A 9,742-nucleotide genomic window follows, 5' to 3' on the forward strand; every position below is an offset into this window, starting at 1 on the left:
TACCACACAATGCCATTACAATGCAGGTCATTACAACGACTTGCAGTAGATGGCGCTGTAACAAAAGGAATAGTATAGTTTACTATTCCAACACCTTCCCTACTGTTACGTAGACTGGAGTTGGAGTAGTAAATTATACATTTCTAATGTTAGCGCGCCATCTACTGCAAGCCGATGTAATGACTTGCATAGTAATGGCATTGCGTGGTAACAAAACGGCTATTGTAACGACCGTGTTGTAATGCCACGCGATGTAATGACTCGTTAACGAGTCATATTCTTGAAAAGTACTTATGCAAGGTCTGTAAACTGGTGTAAGTATTTGCCCCCTCTTTACTTTAGGGTGAAGGCCTAGCAGTCAGGATTCAGGAGTAGGTGACCATGTATGGTCTGCGAGTTCCGCTATAGTGGCTGTAACTTCAAGCCATGACACCTGTAGTCATGGCTTGAGGTACTCCCACACCATACGTTAGAAGCTGGCATCAGCCACAGTGTGGGCACTCTGGTCTCGAAACAGGAAACATGTGCTGGATACGGTGGGGGGGGGAGAACTGTGGTGTGTGTAGTTAAATCATGTGAATTGGAATTGAGGGTTCAAGTAACCCTTCGCAACAAGTTGTAGCACCCGCATGCATGACTTGAGCGGTTGCGGGAGCACAGCATTCCATCTAACCAATGCAGTCCCAGTGTGCAACTGGTGAAAGGTTAGTGGTCGGCATTTAACACACCTTCCTGTTGCCCTGTTCTTCAAACAGTCATTGAAGATTGGCTGAAGTGAGGGGCTCAGTGCAGTGTTATTGGAAGCCATTGTCCTATTACCCAGCTCTTTATCTGAAAATACTTCTGGGCCTGCACCCGCTCTACCTCATAGAGGAGAAGCTGCTGAGGAATTATCACACATGCTCTTGGTTTCAGGCTCTTCGGTCTCAAGACGGCCATCCAAAGAGACATGCGCACTACAAACTAGTGCACAGAAAGCCCACCACTGCTGCCACTCATCAGGCCTTCCCCTGCCTGAGTCTCTGGGGGTTTTCTCTGGTGCATTGAAGTGGAGTGATGCTCCATCCAGCCAATGGAGGATCTGCCCATGAGAGACACAGGTAAGGCAGGCAATAATAAACAATAATAACCATTGCAATAACAGTATCATGTGAGCTAAAGCAAGAATGTGTTCATCAGAAGCACTTTTACGTATCTTTTGAAAGATGCAGGTGAAGAGTTAACTCGGATTTCAGATTGTAGAGAATTCCAGATTCTCGGCCAATTGCCAGAGTAGGCACGATTGTAAGTCTTCTTGAGGTTCTAGAGTCACCAGGCAGCTCCAGTTTTTGTGCAATGTACCTCGGGGTGTTGGAGTGTATGGCTTTGTGTGTCATGCAAGCAATTTAACAATTTATGTGTGCCTCGTAAGGGAGTCAGTTTAGCGATTTCAAATAAGGTGTGATGTGGTTATTGCATTCAGATCCAGTAATAAGCCTTGCAGCTGAGTTAAGGGAGGCCCTAAGGGGGGGAACTTTGACCTAGGAAGGCCGCAAAGGTTTACTTTTCCATAGTCCAGCCTGGAAAACACTAGGGCTTGAGCAACTGACTTGAAGTCATCAAATGCTGATGACGTGTCAAGGACGCTTAAAAGGCAGGATTAAATTTGATCAAGCATTGTGTAAAACATCGTCAGCTATGTGAGTCATGGCTGATTCAGTGCTGTGTCCCTGATGGAAGCCAGATTGGTATTGATTTAAGAGTTGAAATTGCTCTGTGTTTGCATAGCTGGGTATGGGCACATTTCTAGAGGAGCTTTGAAAGAGTTGGGATGCTAGACATAGGGCGGAAGATATGTAGATCAGTGTGGTCTGCTGTGGGCTTTTTCAGAACGGCGGTTATCTGTCCAGACTTGAGGTAGTCTGGTATGCTGCCTTGAATTAATGAATCATTTACTATTTTGGTGGGAGAAGAGAGGTTTTAATCTCAATTAAGAGATTTGAAGGAAGCGGATCGCTGAAGTGCTTTGAAGGTTTAAGTGTTGACAGGATTTTTAGTATGGTTGTTTCATCAAAGGATTTGAATGAACAGCATGCAGCAATATTTTTGGGGGTGTGTGTAGGACGCTCAGGCCACACAGGTGGGTGGGGACTGACGTGTGAAAGCATCGGGGGGAGATCCAATGCAGTCTTTAAGTCACTTTCAATTTTGTTTGTCTTTCCCAGGAAGAAGGCGGCAAGTTCTTCGCAGTTAGGCTGCAGATAAGACCCAGAAAGTAGGTTGGGTTTCCTGTTAGATTGCAATTTAACAAGTTCAATCAGTTTTTAGGTCGATTCCTGGCATTGTTTAGCAGTTTCCTAAGGAAGTTTGCTTTTGAGCTATGCATGCGTTTGTTTCTTAAATGATTCTTAGAGATCTCAGGTGCTGGAGGTGTTCGAGCAAGGAAGAGAATCTCCATGACACTTCACTCAATCTTAGATTGCATCTTTCAGCGTTTAGACTACCACTGTACCAAGATGAGAGTAACATTGTGTGCTTGCTTCACGCAGAAAAAGGTAATCCATGGCTAAGGGCACCACATTTTCAGAGTGGAAAGAGGGGAGGGACCGGGGTACTGAATGCTCACGTGGGGGGAAGCTGAGGGGAGATGAGGAGAAGGGGTATGGTCAGATGAAGGAAGGAAGGAAGGGACAGGGCAAATCATGGGGTGGCTGGAGGAAAGTTCGATGACTCCGTTCTACAAAGACAGCCCATTAAACAGCAGCATAATGACAGAAGATGTCAAGAGAGAAGGTACTCTTTCTGTTTTAGGCTATCCAGCGTTATATCCATGTGATTACTAGGTGGAAAACAAAAAATCCTGAGGAGAGGGCTCAGCTGCGAAAAATAAAAAAGAGGAAGTTGAAATACATTAGCTCAAACTAGATTATGCAATTAGGAAGATAGAATCCAGATTAGAGGAATAGGGGGGATAGGATGAACAGTCGCCTAGCATGCACTTGGAAATTCGGTAGACCGAGCCAGTCTGGAAATCTAAGCAGAATTAGTAAACAACATCATTCTAAGATGGTCGCCACCATGGAAATACTTTGAAGCTATAGAACATGATAGTCCTTCTTTCATGTACATAAGAAGGACATGCTAAATCCTATGTCGATATCTATATTCCTAGAGTCTTAGAGACGCCGCCATTTTAGATTGGGCAGGGACTTTATATGGGGAGAGGATCGATACATGATGCAGGGCCTACAAGGCCCAGATAGAGCCCCTTTATGCCACAAGTGCCCCAAACACAATCAGCGCACAAAAGGCCCCCAATAACCAGGCCTTGAGACAACAGCCAGGGGAATCCGCCTGAAAAAAGAGTTAGTAGTTAGTAGTGAATGGAGCAAGGCACCTCTGTGAACAATAGGATTTGATGTATGGCACAACTTCCTGTCTTGAGTGTTCCTGATCCATCTTTTACTCCAAGAGCTGTTTTTTGTTTTAACAAAACTTTGACCATATGCATCTACCTAAAGCTGTAACTAGTATATGTGTGCAATGCGAGTGCCCTTTTTTGCAAAGTTACTCTATGAACACCTTTGCTGAAATAAATAACATTGTGGCATTTTCAAAGAAACTTTTATGCAAATATCTCTGTATGGCTAAATGTGTCTTAAATATGTCTTGATAAGTTTCAACAATAGCAATAAATGAGATGCTTTTACAATCAACTAAAAATTGTATATGCATATTCCGGTATTTTCCATATAAGTAATTTAAATCTCTTTACATCCAACAGAAAACAATCCTTGATTGCACAAAATGTTTAGGAATAATGAAGATAATACTGTAAATCTGCAAAAGCAACATTGAGTTTCAGTATTCAGGAAAACATAAGTGCCCTCAGAGGCAGCCGAACCTGAACATAAACTGAAAGATCTTGGAAGTACCGTCAAGGGCAATTCGGTGGTTCTACGAGTCTCAGCTGTGCAACTCTGTGCCTCAAGTTGGAGAAATTACCTCTAGAAAATGAAGGCAACACTGATCAACCACTTCTTGTGTAAACATATCCAATACCAGCTCTGATCATGAGGTGGTTACTGCAGTACTCTTAAGTGATATCAGACCACCAGTCAGAGCTAGATGTGTATTTTAAACTCTTTCAGGCCATTCCATAGCAATCAGCGAAAAGCACAGTTAAATGAAAGTTAAAGGAAATGGGGGTTCTGCTATATAAAACACAGAGTATATTTACCAAGCCTAAACTGCATCAGAGAACACACACAGGGGAAAAGTCATACAAATGCAATGAATGTCTGAAGAGCTACAGCAAACACACACAGGGGAAAACCATATCATTGCAGTGAATGTGGAAGTAGTTTTACAGAAGTCATGATTCATCAGCGAACACACAATGGGGAAAAAACATTCAAGTGCAATGAATGTGGGATGAGCTTTATATATTTATCAGACCTAAAACAGCATCAGAGAACACACACTGGAAAAAAACCATATCCTTGCAGTGAATGTCTGAAGAGCTTCAGTCTATTATCAGGCCTAAAACGGCATCAGAGAACACACACTGGAGAAAAACCATATCATTGCAGTGAATGTCTGAAGAGCTTCAGTCTATTATCAGACCTAAAACGGCATCAGAGAACACACACTGGAGTAAAACCATATCATTGCAGTGAATGTCTGAAGCGCTTTAATCAATTATCACACCTAAAACAGCATCAGGGAACACACACCGGAGAAAAACCATATAATTGCAGTGAATGTCTGAAGATCTTTCGTCTATTATCACACCTAAAACGGCATCAGAAAACACACACAGGGGAAAAACCATACCATTGCTGTGAATGTCTGAAGATCTTTCGTCTATTATCACACCTAAAACGGCATCAGAAAACACACACAGGGGAAAAACCATACCATTGCAGTGAATGTCTGAAGAGTTTTAGTCAATTAACAAACTTAAAGCAGCATCAGAGAACACACACAGGGGAAAAACCATGCCATTGCAGTGAATGTGGAAGTAGTTTTAGTTCCTCTTCAGGATTAATGTATCATCAACAAACACACACAGGGGAAAAACAATATCCTTGCAGTGAATGTCTGAAGAGCTTCAGTCTATTATCAGGCTTAAAACGGCATCAGAGAACACACACTGGAGAAAAACCATATCCTTGCAGTGAATGTCTGAAGAGCTTCAGTCTATTATCAGGCTTAAAACGGCATCAGAGAACACACACTGGAGAAAAACCATATCCTTGCAGTGAATGTCTGAAGAGCTTCAATCTATTATCAGGCCTAAAACGGCATCAGAGAACACACACTGGAGAAAAACCATTTCATTGCAGTGAATGTCTGAAGGGCTTTAATCGATTATCACACCTAAAACAGCATCAGAGAACACACACCGGAGAAAAACCATATAATTGCAGTAAATGTCTGAAGAGCTTTAGTCAATTAAAAAACTTCAAACGGCATCAGAAAACACACACAGGGGAAAAACCATACCATTGCAGTGAATGTGGAAGTAGTTTTAGATCCTCTTCAGGATTAACGTATCATCACCAAACACACACAGGGGAAAAACCAATCCAGTGCAATGAATGTCTGAAGAGTTTTTATAACTTATGGCAGCTAAAGCAGCATCAGAAAACACACACTGGGGAGTAACCATACCAGTGCAAAGAATGTGGGAAGAGATTTTGTCGCTTATCAGCCCTACATGGACATCAGCGAACACACACTGGAGAAAAACCATATCATGGCAGTGAACGTGCAAAAAGCTCTTGTCAGTCTTCAAACCTAAAATAAAATCAGCGAGCACTCCATCACCATCAATGAACATGTCTATTCTGTGCTATTGTTTATTTCCCTACAGCTAGGAAAAACATGAAATATCACGAAACCCATTGGGAGACTAGCACAAAGTGGACTAAAAGTAAAGAAACCTTGTTGGTTTTTATTCTGTGAGAGAGTTTTAAAGAAAGAAATCCAAGAACACCGGACCATGCTACCTGTAAAAGCAACACCATGAAAAATGCTTGGACTAACAAGTCTATTTTCAGCTAATTTTAAAACATATAAACCCAACACACTCAAAACAATTTAACAAGCACAAAATGAAGATTCTTCAGAGCTGGCTGTGGTTGTTGTCATTTTATGCATCATTAATTGTTCTGTGACAGTGGCCAGAGGACTGTGTAGAAAAGCAATAGTGAAAGCAGGAGAATGAGAGCTGCAGCTGTCTGGGTTAACCCTCGCAGTGCATGACATTTACCTTTGAAGCTCTGATGTAGAACTAATGAGGACACAAATTCTTCAGCCATGAAAATAATGATTACGTTTTAACTGTGAAACTATGTGACAACAATTACATTGATGTTACTCTTTTGGTCTGTCCTTACGATGTAGCAACTGTTATTCAATTATGTTAAAAATTAGACAGTGCATCTATATAGAAATAGGCACTTGATGAATGTGGAAGTATGCCTGTATATCTTCAGTAGGGACCATGGACCAACTATGTGCTGAATGTTGATTATCTCCATCGCAATTGCATTGCAAATGCTTTTTTAGGTCTCGCACCTGCGATACAGGGCGGAAGCCCTGTCGCAGCGCGAGACCTATAGCTGTCGGCTCTGCTTACAAGGAGCCAAAAGGGAGACAAGAGATGGGCATGCGCAGCCTCAGGAATCGGATCAGGTCGCACGCGCGCGTTCCCCATCTCCTGTCTCCCTTGAAAGCCTCCAACACACACAGCCACACCCCCCCTGCTTTCGCACATGCATGCGCATACACACTCACAAGCGTACACACAGAGAGTCACCCACACGCACACACACAAGCGCACATACACGCACGCACACATAGAGAGACACACCACAACCCCTCCACTCCACCTCACCCCCCGGTGCTGCCATGTGAGACAGGGGATGGGCACGTGCAGGAGAATCCCCCATGTGAGCGCGCACGTTCACCCAGACGCCGTGCACATCTCCTGTCCCACATTGGCAGCAAGTGGATAACACACAGACACACTTGCGTGCATGCACACACACACACACCCTCCCCCCTCTCCCCCCTTAACTCACGGGGCTCTTGTCTCTGCATCACCTGGCACACACAGGGCTTCCTTTGTTCATGGGAGCCCCGCAGGGCACTCCAGCTCCTCTGCCAGCACGACGCGGGGCTCTCCCCTTAGGCATGGGAGCCCCGCAGTGCTATCCGCTGGTCTTCACCCGGGCCCCCTCCTGGGAGCCAGGACTTCAGCTGCCGCACTTCGCTTTGGCGCCGGGGCTCCCTTTTCATAACAAATAGCGCGCATGCGTGGGCAGCCCCCGCCCTCTCAGTCACAGCCCGGATACTGAGCTGCTTTCTGTTTCGCTGTCAGTGATCCGGTCCCCAAGGTACGTCGGGGCACTTGGGAGCGCGGTAAATGATATATTTCTCATTTACTCCGGCAATAAATAGCCCGGGCCTGTGGTTTCATCGCAGCCAGCCCTGGGGACTCCCCGGTAAACGAGCGCCAGCTAACTGCGCTGTAATTACAGGTTTGTGCGGATTACTTGGTAAGCGACAAAAACAAGTCTCAAAGTATTTGCATGAGACAGCGAATCCCTGCGGAAGGTGGAAAGAGTGCTGGTCGAGGATGTTTGTCAAGGTGAGGAATCAGGGCAGAAAGTCAGCTGCACAAGTGCTGTTCACAAGAAGCAGACAGGCCCGCGTCGGCTGAGGCCTTCTGACAAACCCTTTGGGCTGGGGGGCGTATTCACAAATTAAGCAATGGGCGCTATGCATGTGTTAATTATAAAAACATTTCTCCAGAACCTTGTTCCATTCTCTGGCACTTTTGTGACTCTGGCACGAGCGCACACTAGGAGCTACGCAACCCCCTACCCACACCCACACGACTCCAATCCTCATTGTAAACAGTGCTCCCGATGTCTCACGGGACTCCCCTCCCTCATCCCGGGCCCTCAGTCAGCCCAGTGGGTAACCCCTCAAATCACCATTACTGTCAGCTCAACCTCTCACACCCTCACCCCACCATCGCCCCCAGGTCCTTCCACCCCTCTGGTGCCGTGCTCAGCAGTATGGACATGTAGCGCCCCCTCTCCCCTCCACCCCTGTGCGCTTTCCTCCATCACCCCCAGGTCCCCTGCTCACTCACCGTCAGCTCAGGCTCTCACCCTTCTACTCATTGCACCCCCACCACCTCCAGGTCCTTCGACCCCGTAGCGCCTCGCTCAACACAAGGGCCACGTAGCGCCCCCTCCACTCCAGCGCGCACTCCTCCGTCACCCCCAGGTCTCTACTCACCATCAGCTCAGAGTCTCACTCTCTCATCCCTCTACTCACCATCGCCCCTCTCCGCCTCCAGGTCCTTCCAGCCCTGTAGCGCCTCGCTCAGCATTAGGGCCACGTAGCGCCCCCTGCGGGCATCGGGATCGGCCGCAGCGCCTCCACCACCAGCCCCCCCCCTCCCCCCGGAACAGCAGGAGAGGCTGGGCAACAGGCGACTGAGTAGAGCCACCAACGGGCACCCTCCGGGGGCCACTCTTCCCCGTGCTCCAGTCCTGACTCCACTCCTTCCCATTCCAGAGAGCAGCGCAAGTTCAGCTGGGGCTCCAGGGAAGGCTGTACACACAAGGTACACACACTACTGCGGCCCGATACCAGGCCTAAAGGCCACCAGGGAGGGGCACCGAAGCTTAAAGCGAAGAGCAATACGCAGTCCAGCCTCCTCTTGCAGACCCCAGTCCGGAGAAAAGAGCAGAGCTGTATTGGAGGGTCTGGGGACCTCTGGGTAGGCATACAGAACAATTTCCAGGAGAGGCTAGTGGGGCTGGGTCAGCTGAGGGCCTCTTCTACAGCAGCCGCCTTCCTCTCATTTTCCAGTTCTGGCTGCTTAGAGAGCAGATTTACAGACAGCCAGGGATTCCTCACTGAAACCAGTTTCTACTTTTTTCAGGAGGTGGTGTCTGTCAGTCTGCGTGAGCCCGAAAATAAAGGGCACATGAGGTCAAGGTCGGGGTCACCAAAGCTTCCTGATGTGACTATTATATTTGTCACAGTGAGGGCAGCCAGGTAGCGTCGGCAGCAAATGATCTGTAAATCACTGCAGCACCAGAGCCATCAGAGGTAGCAATTTTCCCACTGACAGCCCTTTCAGTGGTGTTTTTCAGGCCCCGGTCCCTAGTTGCTTCCTTCTACCTCCTGTGCGTTTCATTGCTCAGCGAACTAATACATGTACCCACTGCAGGAATCTGTGTTAGACCCCATAGTCACAGCTTCAAATACGTGCGTGTCTGCTCAGGTCATCAGCTTCCCAATGTCAATAATTCCTCTGTAATTCACCAGACACTGCACTTAACTATCCCCACGGCCAACCATACATATATATCAGTGTAATCAAATCCCATGTCTTCCTATAAGACAATGTATTGGAGGAAACATTTGCTCTATGTCTCAAGTCAGTACTGCTGCCCCATTCCTCCTTCCAAAGCTACAGCCCCGTTCCTTTCTCCCACATTCGCCCTATTCCCTCCCCCGGTTCCACTGTCCCATTCCTTCCCCTTAGTCATTCTGTCCTATTCCCTCCTCCCGGTACTACTGTCCCATTCCTTCCTCCCAAAGCTCCCAGTCGTTCGTTTCTCCCACATTCTGCCCTATTTCCTCTTCCCGGTGCTACTGTCCCATTCCTTTCTCCCAGTCATTCTGCCCTATTCCCTCCTCCTGGCGCTACTACCCCATTACTTCCTCC

General features: G+C 46.8%; 1 pseudogene; it reads left to right on the plus strand.

Annotated features, from left to right (window-relative positions):
- The first annotated feature begins 4,356 nt into the window (after positions 1-4,356).
- LOC147672000 (uncharacterized) lies at positions 4,357-5,790 on the plus strand (annotated as a pseudogene).
- Positions 5,791-9,742: the final 3,952 nt, after the last annotated feature.

This window comes from Lissotriton vulgaris, unplaced genomic scaffold (genome assembly GCF_964263255.1).
Source record: "Lissotriton vulgaris unplaced genomic scaffold, aLisVul1.2 SCAFFOLD_1601, whole genome shotgun sequence".
In the NCBI taxonomy this organism is placed as follows: domain Eukaryota; kingdom Metazoa; phylum Chordata; class Amphibia; order Caudata; family Salamandridae; genus Lissotriton; species Lissotriton vulgaris.